We start from the raw sequence: 20315 nt of genomic DNA on the forward strand, positions 1-20315 counted from the left end.
TGATCAAAGTTAAAATGCAAACAGATTTATTGAATATTTGAAACTTAATGCTGAATGTGTCCAGAAATCCCAAGTAGAAGAAACCTTTTGGCTTATATTCATAGTACCAGCCCAAATGTAAAGCTGTTTGTTGTTGAGTGAATGTTGAGTGAATGAACTTAACATTAAATAACGGTTTACCTAAAGGCATATAAACCTTCTGATTTACCCTTCTAACTGAATGTTGTTGAAAGAATAGACTCAGATAACAGATGTCAGCCTCTCAGCATGATATTTCACCTAACATCTTTTGGAGTGTTCACTGAGTTCACAATGACACTTTTCCTTTAAGAATGTCACCCAACAGAAAGAATCCTGAACTCTATTACCCTATGCCCATGGCCACAGTTCCAGAGATGATTGTGTAGCTGGTGGAAAGATACCGGCAGAAATGTGAAGCTGAACCAGTGACATTAGTGAAAGACAAAGATGTGAATTATAATGTTGTATTTGCAAAAAGTAAAGTCTCTCTGCCAAAACAAAACAAGCAGGAATGAAACAGCTCAAGGACAAAAACCGATTAGAGGAAGAAAGTATGGCCTAGAGCATTTCCAGCTTCTGGTTTTAGTACAACCTAAGATCTCTGATCCAAAGGCATTTTAGTATCTCATCAATAAATTCACTGGTCTGCAGGGCCCTTGGGTCGCTCAGTTGATTAAGCATCCGACTTGGGTTCAGGTTATGATCTCGCTGTTTGAGCCCCACATCAGGCTCTGTGCTGACAGCTCAGAGCTTGGAGCCTACTTCAGATTCTGTGTCTGCTTCTCTTGCTCATGCTCTGTCTCTGTCTCTCAACAATAAATAAGTGTTAAAAAGAACTAAAATAATAAATAAATTCACTGGTCTAAAACACAGCAAACAACCCCCCCCCCCCCCGCAAACACAGTTTGCCTAGACTTTAGACATTATGAAAATTATATTTGCACAAAAGCACTTGTATAATAGTATAGTCCTTTTTTTGGCGTGTTGCGTTTTTTGACTTTCACATTAGTCTTAGCTATTTTTTCTTTGAATAATCTTTTCTAGCATTTTGAAGATTTTAAGTAAATGAAGGAGTGTATGAGTAAGTGATATGAACGAATCAGTGTCAAGGAACTCTAGCCGTAGGAGAAAAGCTCTGAGATTTGGTGGCTTCTGACTGGGAAAAATAAAACGTGTGCGCAGGGGCATTTGGCTGCTTGTTAAGAAGACAGTCAAGAGTGAGAAGAAAAATTGCTGTAGCCATTCTATGAAAGAAAAGCTACCTCTTCCTAGGTAGGGACTGGTGTGCTCGGTCCTCGTATGCCATCGGATCCTGTAACTTGTATAAACTCCTTCCTGATGTGAAGTCCGTGCAGTCTCTCATGGGGTGCCTTCAGTGTGATTTGAAATGGGTGTTCAGGAGAACTAGGATTTACTTCATAGCTAGCATTAGTGAATTCTGTCAGTGCTGTAAAGTCCTAGAGAACTTTTCAAATTAAATTTTGGGAGCTCATTCTAGAGCGTATTTCCTGAATGGTAGAGTTTCTTAAATTCTTTAAACAAAAAGTTTATTTTGACTGTTACTGGAACCATTAACTAAACACTTCATGGACTATATGGCTTAAGACAATATTCCTTACTGGGAGTTTATTTTTTGCTGCTTTTATTCTTTCTGACTTAAGCCTTTAGAAAAAGTTATACATTGAATAAGGCATAAAAGTAATGGAGTTCCATTAAGGGAATGGTGATAATGGAAATACTTGATGAGAAAAAGGAATTTAAATGCATAACTTAACCACATTAAAGTGGCTAGCCATGAAAACTCCTTTTTCTCTTCAAAAAGAAACAATGCCAGGTTCATATGGTACTTTCTTCTATTTTGCCCTAAATTCTAAGCAACTATTGTTGATAGTTTCTCTAACAAATTTTTTTTCAATGTTTATTTTTGAGAGAAAGAGAGAGAGAGAGAGAATATGCAGGCTTGTGAGTGGGCTAGGGGAAAAGAGAGAGGGGGAGAGAGGATCTGAAGCAGGCTCTGCACTGACAGCACAGGGTCTGATGCAGGGCTCAAACTCACAAACTGAGATCATGACCTGAACAGAAGTTAGATGCTTAACCAACTGAACCACACAGGTGCCCCTTGTTGATAGTTCGGAGCAATATTAGCTTGTGAATCTTGGGTAGTCATTAAACATAGAGGGACGTGCAAGCTACAAATAAATTTGTAGCTCGTTTAGCTGTGAATAGTTTTCCTGTGGCAGTTCCTCACTTGAGGAAACATAAATGTCAGCTGGGTAATAAGAAATAAGACTTGCTAAACAGTGAGTGCGTTTTAGCTCAGTATCATCAAGGAAGCAGCTGGCAACATACAACTCTTCAGAACAGTCTCTTCATTTTTTAGTATATGGAGTATTTTTACCAACTTCATTGCTAAGTACTCAGAAAATGTTCTATGATCCTAGTTAATTTGTTAATTTCTCCAAGCCCTAATAAGTGGAAAAGAGTATTTTTACTCTTCCCAATCTTGTGCTTTCTTAGTAAAATCTCAAGAAAATAACTTGAAATGCTTTATATTAGATGCCTTAGGTAATAATCTTTGAGTATCAGGAATAATTCTATTTATGATTTGACTTGACATGTTTTTTTAGAAGAAATATTACTAAAACATTTTTAAAAGTCCTCTAAATCTTCTAAAATAATGCATATGTTTAAGGCTATAGAAACAATGTCCCCAGAGAGTAATCTTTTTTTGAGTAATCATTTATTACTCATTTTAGAAGTCAGTTTAAAATGGAGCTGCTAAGAATCACTTGACTGATGAAGCCTAATTCATTAAAGAGAATTTCGTCTATACTAATGAGATGGCAATTGATCTAATGCCTATTCAAAGAGGAAGAAACTATTGTGAGCAAACTGTCCTCTGTTTCTTTGTGCTGGGTTAAACTGTTGTTCATTAAAAAAATGCAAACTTTGGATTATCCCTATCCTAGTCAAAAGCTTATCATAAGGCAGGGCCAGACCATCACTTTCAAATGGAGACTTATGTGTCCATTTGGATCACATTTGTGACTTTATTCCTGTGAGTAGATTTTCCATCCAGGATATACCGTAGGCTAAGCATAGGCCTTTTCAACAGGCTTTGTCTTAACCCATGGGGGCATTTGTAAATGAGCAACAGTGTTTATAGATCATTTCTTCTCTGTGAGATCTATTACCAGATGAAATAAGGAGTCAAATAAACAATTCAAGATGGATTATATACCTAAATGTAAAACAAACCATAAAGCTTCTAGAAGAAAATATAGAGTATGTTCACAACCTTGGGTAGGCAGTAATTTATTGGGATACAAAACGCACTAATCATAAAATGAAAAGCTAATTGTACCTTTTTAAAATTGAAAACTTCCATTTTTCATTTGATACCATTAAGAAAATGAAAGACAAGCCACAGATTGGGAGGAAAAATACACAATACACACTTCTATTAAATGACTCAGGCTATTTAAAGAATTTTTGTAACTCAATAAAAAAAAAAATGGCCAAAAGACATGAAGAAACAATTCACTAAAGAAGATGTTTGACCAAGAATGGTGAGATACTTCACACCCATTAAAATGGCAAAACAAAACCAAAAAAATTAAAACAACCCCCCCCCACAAAAAAACCCAAAACACCAATATTGACAATACTAACTGTGTACACAAGGAAATAGAACAATTTTTATTTGGAGTATAAAGTAGAAAATCTACTTTGGAAAGCAGTTTGGTAACTTTTAATCAAGTTAAACATACAGCTAATGAGCTAGTAATTTAATTCCTTGGCTATTCACCTAAGAGAAATGAAAGCATATGCATAAAAAGCCCTTTACTAGAGTATTCATAGCAACCCTATTCATAACAAACAAAAATTAGGAATGACTCAAATGTTCATCAGCAGATTAAAACGAGTAAAGAAATTGTGGTATACTTACAGAATACCACTTAGTAATCAAGAGGAATGATAGATGCCAACAGTGTGATCCCAACAATAAATCTCAAAATGTTAAATTGAGCAAAAGAATTCAACACAAAAGGTGTATGTACTGTGTGATTATGTTTCAATGAAATTCTACTACAGGTAGAACTAAGTTCTAGTGACAGAAATCAGGTAAGTGGACAGGTAGGAGTGGAAAGAAGTATAAGGGAGCTTTCAAGTATAATAATTGGGGTGGTGTTTACTTGGGGTCAAAATTCATTGAACTTACATTTCAAATCTTTCTATTTTATTGTATGTAGTTTACACTCCAACCTAAATTAAGTGGGGAAAAAATCGATGTTGTAAAACTGGCCCTGTAGAGCAGTAAGGATGTTGAAAGCGTATTGTAAACTATGTGTAAATGGTGTAGGATGTTGGAAAGATGGTGGGGAATATGCATCACACGAGCTCTCAGAAAAAGGCAGGTCAAACAGGAAAGGCTTTCTGGGCAAGAAATGGTTTATGTTGTGTTTTGAAGATGGAAATTGAGAAATGTCAGAGATTGGCCATTGAAGGGAAAATAATTCCAAATAGGATCAAGATCTCAGGTCAAGGGATCAAGACAAGGATAAAGGAAGACATGCTTTTAGAGGTCAGTGAAAATATTAATTGAATTTGTTTCTCTACTCAGTGTCTCATTTCCCACTCCTCTGTTGGTATGTCATTTTCCTTTTTCAAGATTCGGCCTAATTTTGTTTCTTCAGTCCACTGGATGCTTCACACAGTGTTCTTTCCTTTTTCTGAGCTCCTATTATAACTGCACAGTGTAGCACATAATTTTTCCTAGATTGTAGCCTATATGTTCAGTGGGTATCTTCTCAAAATTATTTCTTGAGGGAAGGTAGTTTTTCTTCCAATGCTCCAAGTGAAAGGCTGAATCCACAATAAAATGCTGGTTAAGATACTTTGGATGGAGGTTTGATAGATGTGCAGGAGAGGACATCTGGTGGAACGTAGCTTTGCTACATCTATATATATGAGTGTTAATGGCTATCCTTTTTGATTGTCACCTATATACCAGACATTATGATAACTGTTACAATAGTTATTTTTAGGTAGGCATTTTTCTGTTTTTACAGATGCATAAACTGAGCAGACAGAGGTTTTGACAAGCTAGAATTTCAAGTATCTCTCTTTGGCTTCCACTGTTCTTGTGGTCATCAAACTACTGTACTGTGTTACTGAGAAATAAGGTGATGGTGATGACATCAGTAAACATTGATTGTACTCTTATGTCATGCCAGTCATTCTTTGGATACTTTATGCATATTCATTTAATTTCCATGATCAGTGAGGAAACTCATAGAATCACTGAATGAATAACTTTATCAAGGTGATATCAGAGTAAGTGGTGTGGTGTCAGGATTTGAAACCACATAGTCTGATTCCAGAATGCATGATCTTTGCTCTTTACTGTTATGCTATATACCTTGGCTTTGTAGACTTGAGGACTTAGGATTTAGTGAAAGTCGTCTTTTAGTGAAAGCATAGTGTGTACCTTTTCTTAGGTAGGGTAGGAATGGATTTAGATAAAAACTAGTGAGGCAGAATGTTGTTTCTATGGAACAGTTACTTTGTTCAGATCCTCCTTACTGCCGTCAATCCACTGAACATTTGTGGGGAAACTTCACTGTGCTATTTCCTTGTAAGGCTAAGACACACTCCGTTCTTTCGAAGGCTTAAGAGTCTAGGTCTAGGTCTCGGTTTTTTATTTTGTTATTTTACTCCCATGGCTTCTCAAGAATTTAAAAATTCTCATAGTATTTGAAATAAAGTAAGAAACTGGACATGACTGGCAGTATGCTACAGTTCTGGTTTTTGAAGGAAGATTAGCAGACCCATCCCCAGACAAAATAGTCTGGCCACAACCCCAAAAGATTAGGGGTACATTAAGTATTTTAATTTAAAGTAATGTATATTTAAAGGAGATCTCCTTTTCTAACACTGATTCTGACTTTGTTCCCTTTTTTTGTTAACAAACTACCTGTCTCCATGGCACTAGTAATAAGGGCTGCTGCTGTATGATTCTTTATAGATTCAGTGATAACAAGACAGCTAACTTTCAATTTTAGGTTTTCTTTTCTTTGTTCTTCCCCCTAAGTTTATTTGTTTATTTTGAGAGAGAGAGAAAGAGTGCATGCATGAGCTGTGGAAGGGTGGAATGCAGGGCTCGACTTCATGAACAATGAGATCATGACCTGAGCTGAAACCAAGAGTCTGACACTTAACTGACTGAGCCACCCAGGTGTCCCTAGATTTTCTTTTAATTTCAGTATACCCTTTCTCTTCCCGTTTTGCACTTCTGTAAAAATGGTGCGTGCAGAGATATTTATAGTAGGGGAAGAGACAGTGAGATCCTTATGCAGAAACATAGGTAGGCAGTTTCAGGGCCAGGAAAAAGAGAATATTAAATGTTAAGGCCAATTCCTACAATATTTAACTGAAATTTGTATTGTTTTCCATATCCTGTGTTTGTCATCAGTATATGTAGGGCATCAGCTTATAACAGGGTTAGGACATGGATTTGGATCAAGTCCATAAATATTGGTTGGCTTCTGATGAGATTAGGTGCCCTTCAGATCTCTATAAAGAAAATTAAAATATAATCTATATAATCTATTACATCAAATAAATATAAACAAATAAAATTAAATAAATAAAATATAATCTATTCCATTACAATATGTTCAAAGATTGTTGTAACATTGAAGATGTCAAGGCTTGTCTTGGTGCCCATTAAAATGTAAGCTCCATGAGGTCAGGGAGTCTGCTGTAGGGCAGCTCCTGAGCATCATCTAGAATCATGGTGGGCACATGGTATGCAATGAGTCTTTACTGAATTAATGAATGACTGAATATGTCCAGAATGGGAAGAAGATTTCATTTACCCTCTGTATCGGGATGGAAACATTCCTTATTTAGAGGAAGCCTTCTATGAGGTTATCTACCAAACCATTGACCCTAACGCCGAACTCACTGGGAAGATCCTATAAGCAATGGGTGAGTCTTGCTTTCCAGCCAGGTATCTTTCCCACAGTAAAGGAGAACTTGACATATTGCAAGTCTGCTTCGTGTAAATTGTTTCTATAGTATAGTGACTATATGAAAATCAGTGCGTGTGATCCTGAAAAATTGAGAATCAGATTTTCTGTCCCAGTGACTACACCAAAGTACACAGTCTCCTTTGGGCCAAGTCTGAGCTGCCAAATAGCTGATGGTTTTTCTCTGACATCTTGAGTTCGACAACAGATGTTACGTAATTGAGTAGAAGCCACCGTCCCTGTATGTTTATTTTCTTATCTGAGAGATGAAGGGTCAGAACATGATATCCGAGGCCTTTGATGCTTTTCAGAAACAACAGAAGGAAGACTTCAGAGTTGAATAAAAACCCAGCAATTTAATTCAGACTGTGTCAAGACAGAGCATTTCAAAGGAGTCAAAAATTGATCAGATCCAAAAGTATATAACCAACATTTAACTTTGCCTTTAAAAGAACAGGTGGATTGGGAAGCTTTGTGGTAAACTCAGTTTTTCTGGGAATTAATATAGTTATTATTATGATAAAAATAAGGCTAGTAAATTACCTACTAGGTTTGTACTTTTTTCTTCTACCAACTAGCACCCTAGAAAACTCCCTGTGGAGGAGCCAGAAGATTTAATTAAAAGAATTTTAAAGACCTGATGGAGGGAACTTAATCCCATATGATACTCAGGAAGCTGAGAATTTTATATAGTTTGTTAGTGGATAATTTTGGGGGAAAGATAGGATCCTTGCCCCCTAGACTTTTATGAGGCAATGCATTTTTCAACATTCAGGGACTTTCTGGGTTTAGTACCAGAATGTGGCAGCAGACTTGAAGCTAATTTGACATCCCAAGTAGTAAATAGAGCCCATCCTTTATAGTATCCACTCTGAAATGTGAGGACGATCATATAATTTACTGTCCAAACCAGGTCACTTAAGTAGGAAGTGTCCACTTAGGTAGTACAAAATTGTACTATTTACAATCAAGCCCAACCCTGTCCCAGGATGTATGGTCATTTTACCCAGTGGAATTCAAAATTGTGCAGCAAAATCATCTAGAGGGCTTGTTAAAACACAGATTCCTAAGCTTCACTCCCAGAGTTTCATAATTCAGTAGTTCTGGGGTAAAAAATTTGCATATCTAACAAGTTCCCTGGTGATGTTGATGCATCTTGTCTTGGGACACTTTAAGAACAACTGTTCTACCTAGAAGAGCTTGGCACTCTTGCACTGATGGTGTAATTTTCATTTGAAAGAAACTCTCCTTATTGTTCAGTCATCCTCTATTAGGCAGTCTTATGCAAGTGCAGATACCCATGAGGAAGGTGGCAGAGCAAGCTCATGTTGGCATCAGCCTGTCATCTCTGGACTGGTCTGTTATTGGTATGCCAGAGACTGACCATGCTGGCAGGTTGAGACAGCTAACTTTCAAGGAAATGCGGAAACTGAATGAAATAAATGTGACTTCTGGTTTCTTACCATAAAGGCATTGGCCTAGGAAGCTTCAACACCTAAATTCACTCTGAAGGCAACAATATTCCTCTGTCCACACTTGACTTCAGAAGCATCTTAGATCTAGTGGCAAATAACCTTGACTGTTTTTTTCTTCCTTCTCTCCTCCCTCTCTCCTTCCTTCCTCCCATGCCCCCTTCTTCTGTTTTCCAGTGGTCTTATATATAATTACATATACATTTACCTTGAGGTCTTTATGATAGTGAAAACAAAATCATGTCAGCCCATATTTACTCAATGCTTCCTGTCTTACTGTGTTAAAGACTTGACATACATGATCTATTTGAGTCCTATAGCAGTTTTGTACTGATGTTATCAGCTTTACATCAGGGAATGGGACTCAGGGAGCTTGGTGGCCTGGCCTCCTAGAAGGTAGTTACTAGTAACTGGCTACTTGGTGTATGGATTTGTTGTTTTTTCCTTGTGGAAAGTCTTTTTGTTTTGTTTTAATTAATTTATTTACTTTTTAAATTTTATTTTTTTGATTTACATCCAAATTAGTTAGCATACAGTGCAACAATGACTTCAGGAGTAGATTCCGTAATGCCCCTTACCCATTTAGCCCATCGCCCCTCCCATGCATTAGCTGTTTTAATGTGGCACCCCCCACCTTGAGTCTTCTGCCTTTGAGAGACTTTTTTTTCCTTAATGTTTTTTTAAATGTTTATTTTTATTTTTGAGAGAGAGAGAGAGCGCTAGTGGGAGAGGGGCAGAGAAAGAGGGAGACAGAGGACCCAAAGCCAGCTCTGTGCTGAGAGCAGAGAGCCCAATGTGGGATTTGAACTCATGAGATCATGACCTGAACCGAAGTCAGATACTCAACCGACTAAGATACCCAGGTGCCCCAGGAGAGACTTTAATTTCTATTGCCGCCTTTCCCCCAACCCAACTGTTGTACTCTATTTAAAGATGTCAGAGATAGGGGCGCCTGGGTGGCTCAGTTGGTTGAGCGTCCAACTTTGGCTCGGGTCATGATCTCGCAGTTAGTGAGTTCAAGTCCCACATCGGGCTCTGTGCTGACAGCTCAGGGCCTGGAGCCTGCTTCTGATTCTGTATGTCCCTCTCTCTCTGCCCACCCCTGCTCTGTTTCTCTCTCTCTCTCTCTCTCTCTCTCTCTCTCTCTCTCTCTCTCTCGTCAACAATAAATAAACATTAAAAACAAATTTAAAGAAAGATGTCAGAGATAGTTTTATGTTATAATATAACTTCCCCCCTAATATGTGTGCCTGATACTAGGTCGAACATTGTTATAGCCAGAGAATTATAAATACTATCCTCCAGGGGTGCCTGAGTAGCTCAGTTGATTGAGCAACTGACTTCAGCTCAGGCAGTGATGTTTGTGATCTCATGATTTTATGATCTTGTGATCAGTTTGTGAGTTTGCGTCCCACATGGAGCTCCCTGCTGTATGTGGTCAGCTCCCTGCTTCAGGTCCTCTTCAGATCCTCTGTTCCCTCCTTTTTCTCTGTCCTTCTCTTGCTTGTGCTCTCTCTCAAGAAATAAACATTTAAAAAATTAATTAAAAAAATACTATCCTACAAATGCATAGTTGAGGATGAAAGCAGTCCAAGAGGATTTTAGGACCTGCTGATTGGTGATTGGGTAGGGTGTGGTGGAAGGGGAGGGAGCAGGTGTAGCAGTGGTAAGTTTGGGCTGATTGAAACCCTGTGGCCTTTGGGAGCTGCCATGAATGGAATACCAGTGCCTTGCATGTGCTCAAGGGCTCAGGCTCATGGTGAGATCATCTGGATGGTCTTCATCAGGGTAGTGAATGCTCTTTACATGCTTCTTCAAGTGTGAGGTGGACACTATAATATCTCAGTCAATGGCAATTCTTTCCCCACACCCTGCCCACTTCCCCTTATTGGGTCTTCATGCTTTGAGTATCTCATTTGTGCCCTCATTTCTTCCTTAGCACACTATAATGGATGCGATAACTTAGTTTATGTGTATGTTACCAGTTGTGTATGTGTGTGCATACGATTATTGTGTATTTATGGATTTTATTGGAGTATAAAATTTGTAGGCTCAAAAATGATGAAAGTATATTATTCTGATATTTTATGGTGAGTATATTATGTTTTCTTGTTCTTTTTATAACTTATCAATGACATTTAAGTTTTGTAGTGCTAAAATTGTTTTCGAGTCTGTTTTTCTTAAGAAGAATATGTGAACTACGATGTGTGTGTGTTTTTTTAAACCAGTGTGATTTTTGATTGATTTTCTCCATAGGATTAGGTGTACTTTACCAAAAAAATTATTTCTGGGGGTACCTACGTGGCTCAGTCAGTTGAGCATTGAACTCTTGATTTTGACTCAGGTTGTGATCTCCGGGTTTGTGGGATCCAGCCCTACATCGGGCTCCACGCTGACAGCGTGGAGCTTGCTTGGAATTCTGTTTCCCTCTCTCCCTGCCCTTCCCCTGCTTTCTCTCTCTCTTCATGAAAAGAAATAAAAACTTAAAAAAAAATATTTCTGGACTAGATGGATTGCATGAGATTGGTTGAATATGGTCACATTGTAGAATTGCCCTCTGTGTAATTTAAATTCAGAATGTTTAAAATATTTGAAATAATTTAGCTGATTAGTCATAAACCATAGTAAGTAGCATATTAACTCAATTTTTTTTGCTATGCATAGGTGTTTTTGTAGCTTATAACTCTTTAAAGGCAAATAAATATCTTACTAGATATTAGTAGGGTTACGTTATGCCAACACCAGCAAAGACACAGGCTTTTACCTTTATGAGTATATGTCCATACAGGTAATAACTGTGTTATCTGTGGACTCATGCAAGCACAAACAAACATTCACACTGACTTATATGTGTAGTAATAATAGATTGTATAGTTCTTAGAGGCAATTTTGATATACGTTTACAACCTTTAAAAATGTTTGTCCTGCATAAATACCTTTTAGGCACTCTCTTTGATGTGTCTTCTTCACAGAATAACCCAAATTGGAAATCCTCAGTAGTCATCAATGATAAAATTTCAGATTTGGATCCCATACTCAGTATGAGCAAATATAATCCCATAGCAACCAATTATAGTGCTCAAACAAAAAGCGACTTACCTAAGAATGGGGAATCATCTAGTGTTACCGGGCATTCTTGCCACCCAGCGCACAGATCATTTCTGTTGTCATAACACCACTCATACGCGCTCACGTTATCTCACAGAAAATCTGTTTCCTTACCTGTCTGCAGCCCTTGGACTGTGAGTCAAACAGCATTCATTTCAGAATATGTCTCAATATACACTCCAGAGAAAGTCTGTTACACGCAGAGTTCTCGCTCATCTTGAAGAACAGATGAGAATCAGGAACTTGACAGAAACCACAAAATAATGGGTCTCCTGTCACAGCTGAATTGGTCAGTCAGAATTTACTCACTGCTGCCAGGAAATGGAAACAGAAGAGAGATGTTTGGATCTCTGTGGGTGTCATGCTGGCCTTTGTGCTACTTCTTTTCCTTCAGTGATCCAAAGTAATCCTGGCTTCCACCACCCCCCCCCCTTGAAATTTTCTACTTTTTTCAACATCACCACATCATTTGGCGAGTGAAGAGCTAGGCAACAATCTAAATAGATTTTCTTCTTAATCTTTGCCAGATCAACTTGCGGTAGTCCATGGTGGCAGCTGTGGTGGGTAAGACATGGTTCTGTCTGAAATACACTGGTAGGAGGAACTTGGTGACAGCCGCCCAGTGTAACTAGCTGCTCACAAATAGGTGGTGATTGGGGTGACCTGGAAATGCAGAATCAGCATTTGAGTAAATAAGCATTTTGACATCAGTGGCCACATGTGTTAGATAAGAGGTGCTGCCGTTGTCACTTGTTCTCCACATTAATTTTTCCATATTTGAGCATTACTGACAGATCAGGAGTAGTACTTCAGGTAAACACATCGCTTGTTGACGTTTTTGCTTGGCTTGTGCTGTTTGGAAGGCGAGAGGCAGGACCCACTTCCTATTTTTAGTTCAAGTTACCTGGTATAATTTGTCATGTCCTGAAGAGAGCTCCAGTACCTTTCCTATTGAACTAGAGTGTGCAGTTAGATTGAGAAGCACTCAGTGTTTGGGTGCAAAGCCCTTATCAAAGTGTGACTCAGTACCGGATAAGAAAGAAAGAAAACCATGACCTCTAATGTCCTTTATAAGACGCCTGAATACCAGGTATGTTCACTCAGGTTGTTCTATTGCCAAATTATGGGCTCATGGTTTCGCTTATAAAGTTCAGTTTGCTTAAAAAACGTATAGATTAGCCGTCACAATAAATGTTAACACTTGTTTATATGCCTCTGATAAACCAGGTGCTGTTCTAGATACTTCGTATGTACTATGTGGTAAGCAGTGTCCCAGACCCTGGAGATGGAGTTGTGACTCAGACCCAGGTCTCTTCCCTCATGAAGCACGGTTTCTTTTCTTATTTTGTGCCTCACAAATGATTGGTCCTTCATACTCTCAGCAGAGGCCCCAGGGGACCCACACATGGTTTAGGGAGACTGCCCACTATGGTCTGCGTGAGGGATCCATTCTTCTGTGCCGGTCGGGGCCCGTGCAGTGCTTGCCGCTGCCTGGACTGCTGGGGCTAAGAACACCTGTGTGCGTGTAGGCGTCAGGCTCGTTGGCTTCAGCTGCAACGAGCTGTGGTGGGTAAATACATGGAGGTAGGGACTAGCCTTCAGAGCCTGGTTATTATTACCAGGCGCACTACAGAGCCCTTTGGATGTAAACATGACGCTGATTAAATGGATGATTTGGCACTAATAGTCTCTTAGCTGCAGCTCTGAAGACTTCCCTGATTTATAGCTGGAGGCACTGTTTATTCTCGCAGTCCCAGAAGCACCCATTAATTTTCCCCTTGCTCTCTTATGCTGCTTGTAATCGCCATGGAGTGCACTACATACCTGTTACTGAGGGTGACTGGGAGGAAATGTAGTTAAATTCACTGGACCTGCTTGTTTTCCTCCCAGTACCAGGTCTTGCAAGGTCCAAGGCCAAGGAGATAGCCCTATATAGGTGGTCATGTGATGGCTGGTAGTCTAGATAAGTGAGGTAGATGGTGTGTAAGACCCAGAGGGATGAAGAAATGATGAAGTAGGGAGCTCGTGGCCCACCCATGGGGTCAGCTGCCATGGCTGGAGCTTGTCAGGGTCCAGTGTTGCCTCATCTGTGGATGAGCCAGTGCTGAGTGTATGGCCTGTTCTAAATGTGTTTTATGTGTTCCAACTTGCTGAGTTCTCACAACTCTGTGAGCTGGGTGGGTTCCATTCCTATCCCCTCCCCCGCCTTTTTTCTTAATAGATGAGGAAACAGGCACAGCAATCCTAAGTAAGTTTCCACAGTTCCTCCAGCTGGGATTTGGACTCCGGCAGAGCAGTTCTTGGATCTTGTGCTCTTGACTGTACTTTTAGGTCTCCCCTGATTTTGCACGTTGTTATCTAAATCAAAGACTTTTCAGATTAATGTAAGTCTAAAAAAAACCTGACTTGTGGGAAGCCCGTTTGTGGCATTTGTCTATACTTGTATTGGCAGGTAGCAGGGCAAGATGGCATGGAGAGGACAGCTGGGGACTCAAGTGGAACATTCATTGCCAAAGACTGGATCAAACCACAGATGCACACTCTCACACTCAGCTCAGAAGCACTTTCTTTGTATTAGATCGTTTTACAGCCAATTCCCATGGGAGCCATTTGAGGGGTAACCATGCCTGTGTTTACAGTGAGAAAATAGAGCCACAGCAAACTTAAGTTGTCCAAGCTAGTAGGTGGCAGGACTGGACTTTGCAGCTGGCCTTCAGAGCCACAGTCGAGGATTCCTTCCCCAGCCCTGTGAGTGTTTTTTAGAATCAGATGAATAGAGAACACAGATTTGTTAATTCATGAAGCATCTGAGAGTCCAGTACACCGGGACTGTCCTTGTTGGGAACACAAGAAAAGTGTATTTTCTCATCAAAAACTGCTGAGTGTAATCACACTGCATTTTAGTGTGAGATGAGGAACGCAAAGAGAGTGATGGCAGGCAGATGGCAGACTCCAGACGCCAGGGCCAGTGGTAGAGGCAGAGGGTAAGGCTTGGAATTGAGGGAAGATGAACATGTAAGCATCCAAGAAGAACTTGGTGAGTTATCTGTTCATCTTGTGTTCTTAAGACTGCATGTCTCAAGACAAATTGCCTTAGTAGAGTTTTGGGCCATGGGACCCAACTGATGGCGGCAAGGCCAGGTCTTATGATTCATCTTTTCATGGTTGGGAGACTGTTGAAGGAAATACCCGGAGCTGCTACCTCTTCCTGCCCCCGGCCTCTGGACTGTCTCATTTGCCCTCTGCTTACCTAGCAGTTCTGATCTTTTTTTTGTTGTTGTTTTGTTTTGTTTTAATGTTTATTATTTTTGAGAGAGAGAGAGGCGAGTGCAATTGGGGGAGGGTCAGAGAGAGAGAGAGAGAGAGAGAGAGATGGAGAATCTGAAGCAGGCTCCAGGCTCTGCACTGTCTCTCAGCACAGAGCCTGATGTGGGGCTTGAACTCACAAACTGCAAGATCATGTCCTGAGCTGAAGTGGATGCTTAACTGACTGAGCCACCCAGGCGCCCTAGTTGTGACTCTTTTGAAGTCATTGTTTGTTTCTATATCTGACTGGCCATCAACATCACCTGGTGAGCTTTAAAAATGCAAATTCCAAGACACTGCATCAAATAAACCAAATCAGAATCCTTGTGGTTTTGGTTGAGGAATCTATATTTTCAAATGTCTTCTGGTAAATCTGAAATGTGGCCAAGTGTGAGCATCCCTGCCTTCCTGTTTTGGAGCCTCTGATCATATAACACTTGGAGGAACTTTCATCTTCTGGGCAGATGCCCTACCTGTAGACCTGTTTTTCTGTTCAGCTCACTCCAGCTGCTGGGGTCCCCTTATAAGTTGTTGCTCTGGCTTTGGACACCCATGCAGATGTCTGCCCTGAGAGCAGAAATTTTGATGATCAGAGTACCAGGAGGGTGGTGGTAATGAGGTGAGCATTCATAGACATAGTGAGAGAGAAAGACTAGAGCAGCCAAAGAGGAGGCGAAACCCAAGAAGGAAGGAAGGGTATCAAAAGGAGGCTTATGCAATGAAAACAATGTTGTCTGACTTCTCCTGAGGCCTTTTATATTTTATATTTTTATTTTTATAGTTTTATATTTCCGATCACTTCTCTCATCGTTTTTTTTCTCCACTGGGTGCAAATGAATGATGTAAATCTGTTCTTATACTGTCTGCTGTTACTCCCTGTTAGCAGAAAAGTCTTAAGAGTGGAGTCTTCCTTTTTCTGTGCACCTCGCTGTGTCACCTAGGTTTTGGAAACTGGCCCCAGCCATCCCAGAATGTGGAGTTACGGGAAACATGGGCACATTTGTGGATGACTCAGCCTATTTCAACGCAGGAGTGCAGATTGGCCCTGCCACCATTTTGTATTTCCTTGAGGTGTATCCCGGGCATTTTGTGGATATGCTTAAATGTGAAAATGATCTTGTACAGGTATTTCTGTCTTGGAATTGGAAATAAGTGTATTATTAAGGTTTGCAAAAGTGTTTTATCCTGACAAACTATTGATCATATCATTATGTATTTTTAAAATTAGATGTTTGTTATATTCAGCACCACTAGATGCCAGACTCAATACAAATATTAATGATCATATTAATAATAATAAAATAATAAGTAGGTAGAGGTCATGTTCCCTGCTTTCAGGATTCTTGCTATCAAAAAAAAAAAAAAAAGAAAAAGATTAAAAAAATGTTTTCTTCTGTACTGTTTGATTTATGCTGTATAATTCTGTGTTCCTGCAGCCCCTTCCCATTTCCTTTTTGGAACCCAAAGAGTACTGTATGGCTTCATCCTGATAAATCTTTTTCTCAGAACTCTTCACATACCCTCGAGATGATGGCTACTACCACCCACATTCTCACAGACACATTTACATTTCCTTTCTCCAACATTGTTTCCAGGCTGGACTCTGTCTTTTCAGGACTAAGAATGGTTATATATAAATATCCCTTGTGTATTCGTACTACAAATAGAGTGGGATTAACGTAATCCCCAAATATGTCTATTATTGTTTCCAGTCAGTTTCCATCCAGCTTGTTGTCAGCTGTCCTTAAAAGCTGACTTTGTTTCTTCTTGGTTCCATAAATGTCCTGTTTTGTTCCTTATCCGAAAATCTTTAAATAAGTACAGAAACAACTTTATTGTTAGTGCTTTATCCCAGATTTTCCTCATTTGCTTCTTTGCATGGTAACACACACTTGTGCACTTTGCTTTTTCTCAACATGCTGTCTTGGGAACTTAATCACATTAGCCTGGTAGAAATTCCTTGTTCTTTTTTCATAGCTGTTTAGTATTCCATAATTTATTTGGTCCCTATTGATCGGCCCTTAGATAAGTAAGAACATTTTCAATGAATTTATTTTAAGCATAGCAGCTATTTACTGGGTTACATCATTAACAAAAATGTTGGGGTGCCTGAGTGGCTCAGTTGGTTGAGCATCTGACTTTGGCTCAGGTCATGATTTCACAGTTCATGAGTTCGAGCTCCAGTCAGTTTATGAGTTTGAGCCCCATTTTGGAATCTGTGCTGACAGCTCAGAGTCTGGAGCCAGTTTTGGATTCTGTCTTTTTCACTCTTTGCCCCTCCCCCACTTGTGCGCGCAGTGTCGCTCTCTCTCGCTCTCTCTCGCTCGCTCTCTCTCAAAAACAAATATACATTAAAAAATAAAAGTTTTTGCTGGCAAGTGATTTATAGTTGTGTGTGCATGTTGGGGTGTGTGAATACATGTGGGATTCTACTGGACATTGAGAAATTTATTGGTAAGAATTAGAGAGGATGTTAGTAAAAGGCCCTGTATGAACATTATATGAATTTACAGAGATATTTAAAGGAAGTAGGTTTGGAAGTGGCTCTCTGAAGGAGATGGTCTTTGGTTCTTACTAAATGGCTTTTTTATTTACAAATTGGGGTGAATTTCAATCTGGGATTTAAAAACATGGTGACAGCGAGGGTACCGTGGATAGAAAGTCAGCGAAGGTGGAGTGGGCCACAATGTGGAGGGTTCTAACTGTCATGTTGAGGAGGGAGGTCATAATTGAGAATGCCATGAATTTTTTGTTTTGTAGTAAAATGATTGTTGATGTACTTTAAAAAGTATAACCTGGCAGGAAAAGTGAGTACAGACATGGCCTTTTTGTGTTTCTCTGTGTGAAGCATTAAATCCTGCTTCACAAGTCAGTGACACAAGTCAGTGAATTGGTTTAGAGTGGTGGAGTGGTAGGAATTATGCCATTGAAACATACTTAGCTGGTTTTATTTGAAAACAATGCTTTTTGTTATTTTTTAACTTCTTGAAATGAGTGAATTAGATGGCAGTTGTGTACTTAGGTCTGAGAGTTATATTGGAGAAACAGACTTTTGGTACAATATTTCCACCTTCTGGTAGGATGACAGAAGTGACAGTTTATAACATGCATTGATATACACAGTATTTACATATTGTGTAGATACTCTATGAAACCTCACTTGGGGGTGGCACTAATGGTGAGTTATGTGTTGAATACCTTGTCCCAATTAGTTGAAATGCTCAAATAGATTTTCTGTGTTGCTGGTATTAGATTGTGTTTGACCTTAAGAATCAGAAGGAATGAATTTCAGTTGATGTTATTAGCAAACAGTCAACATGGAGAACTTTAACTGTTAAAAGAAAACAAAAACGTCGGTGCGTGTATTTCCTCTTCTCTGTGTATCTTGGAAAGATAATGAGGAAGTAGAAGAGGGCATTTTTTTACCCCATCTCCGCTTCTCTGCAATGCACCATTTCTGATAATCATCATTCTGCTTCCGTCTGCCCTTAAGACTTGCCTCAGTGGTCACTTTTCTGGAAGTGTCCCTGATACCTTGGTGGTGGTAGTATTCATCCCATGTGGCCTGTGTTTTTAAAACCTGCCCCGGCTAGCATGGGCTGTGGCTGTACTTGCTGGTTTGTTTGGGTTGCCCCAGTGCCCACTACCATAGTAGGTGCTCAGAAGTGCGTGTTGAGTGAATGTGTGTTTCTAAAATATGGGGATGCTGAGACTATCCACTACAGGATGCTCTAATTCTGTAGGTAAAAAGTTAGCTGATGTAATTAATCTAAAACAAGGACTGTGACTATTTTTAATAATATTATCCTAGGGGTATCGTGTAAGTACTTGATTCTGCATGGTTTTGAACTCCTTTTTGTAGGTTTCTGAGCCCCTGAACTGTATATTGATTCATCCTAGGTCAGGTGATTGAGAGGATTTATAAGACCATGTATTTAGTGCTGTAACTGCTCAGCTCTTTAGTAAATTGTTAGAACAGGTTAGGAAAATGAGCCTTGAGAAATCTTGAGAGTGGAATCATCGAGCAGGAATGAGACTTAAGAATGTAGAGAATTACTTCATTTCTGTTAGATAAACTTTCCCAGAGTTCTGATAAACCGATTGTACTTGTTCATGCTGTGTGTGATGTGTGTGGGAGGAGCTCATCCTAGCCAGTTTAGGGGAAGGCTTTGTGGGTAGTCTTCAGAGAATTTGAGCCTAACTGAAGTCAGAGGAAGTGTTGTGGGTGATCGCATGCAGTTTCTTTTTTCCAGTTTTCGCCCAAAGCGTAGGCCACACCTGAAAGTATGCCGTGTCAGTTTCTCTGCCCAGCACGCCAATGTTAGCTGAACATATTTGTTTGTCCTTCTGGATTGTGTGAGGATTGTGTGATTGTCTGGCAATTTAATTTCCTCAGCAGCAGGACTGAGAAATTCTTTGTGGTTTTAGGCAATTCATGCTGTAGAGAGCTGCATATCTCTTTAGTTAATAATTTGAGCACAGCAGTGATTCTCCCTCTGTTTTGTGTGGACCAGTCGGCGTAATCATAACAAAAGAGTCAGTGTGGCCAAGTTTCTGTGTTTTGTACTTGCTGCTACCCTAGGATCCTCAAGGATCACTAGGCGTGTTAAATGAGGACATTTGGCTAGGCTCCTGTGACTTCATCATGACCTGAAGGCTAGTTTGGAACCTCTGTTCCTCTCAACAGGGTGGGGCTTCATCAGCCTCTTTCAGAAGCCTAACAGACTTCCTGCAGGTGGCGTTGATCTAATCCTGCTGTGAAAGTTAGCTGACACCTGGGCCCTCTTGTGGCTCTGCCTCCTGACCAGCCTGTTGAGTGTCTCTATGGAAGCCTTTGCCTGAGAAGGGCGAATGCAGCCTCTGTCTCAAATGGGTTGAAATCCTCCCAATCATAAATTTTGCTCTTAATAGTTGATAGTGCTAAGAAAGATACATGGTGGTCTTGCTGTGAAAGAAAGAATTTAGACTAGAATTAGATAATGTGTTCCTTCATTAAGCAAAAGCAAACAAAAATACTCCATTTGGGTAGGCTGTGTTTTTTCTTGTGGCATTATGCAAAACTGCTAGCAACAAACACTAACCTAGAAAACATCATCCGCACTTCCAGGAAGCATCCATTAGAGAGTTTTTGTTGACTCCAGGGGTTCAGTTTTCGTTAGTAAACTTGGTGGAAGAAGCTTCACGTTGGGGGCTTCTTGTTGATGTGATGGCTGGATTCCTTGAGTTCTTTTCCCTTGTCCTAAGTAGCTTGTTTAACTAAAATATAAAAATCATAACAATCATAATGTAGACACAAATTTTGTTATGTGTCACTAGCATGGGGGCCATATGTCCTGGTTTGCCCACACTGTGCCTGTATACACCTGTTGTGTCA

The 20315-nt window shown here is 39.7% G+C and overlaps 2 protein-coding genes across 10 annotated transcripts in view; one reads left to right on the forward strand and one right to left on the reverse strand.

Moving 5' to 3' along the window:
* Positions 1-20315, forward strand: part of MED12L (mediator complex subunit 12L) — a 341839-nt gene that overhangs the window by 175141 nt on the left and 146383 nt on the right. The window lies entirely within an intron of this gene.
* Positions 1-20315, reverse strand: part of P2RY14 (purinergic receptor P2Y14) — a 78449-nt gene that overhangs the window by 43821 nt on the left and 14313 nt on the right. For 2 of the 3 annotated variants that reach the window (XM_040480503.1, XM_040480501.1), the window contains exons 2-3: positions 20023-20197; positions 11750-11946 (exon numbers count right to left, since the gene is read on the reverse strand). The gene's annotated coding sequence lies outside the window, so the exon portion shown is untranslated. Of the gene's footprint in view, positions 1-11749; positions 13093-20022; positions 20198-20315 lie in introns of those variants that run through there. The other variant, XM_040480502.1, reaches the window with a different exon arrangement.

Source organism: Herpailurus yagouaroundi, unplaced genomic scaffold, assembly GCF_014898765.1.
Source record: "Herpailurus yagouaroundi ecotype Mexico unplaced genomic scaffold, PumYag 159, whole genome shotgun sequence".
Classification (NCBI taxonomy): Eukaryota; Metazoa; Chordata; class Mammalia; order Carnivora; family Felidae; genus Herpailurus; species Herpailurus yagouaroundi.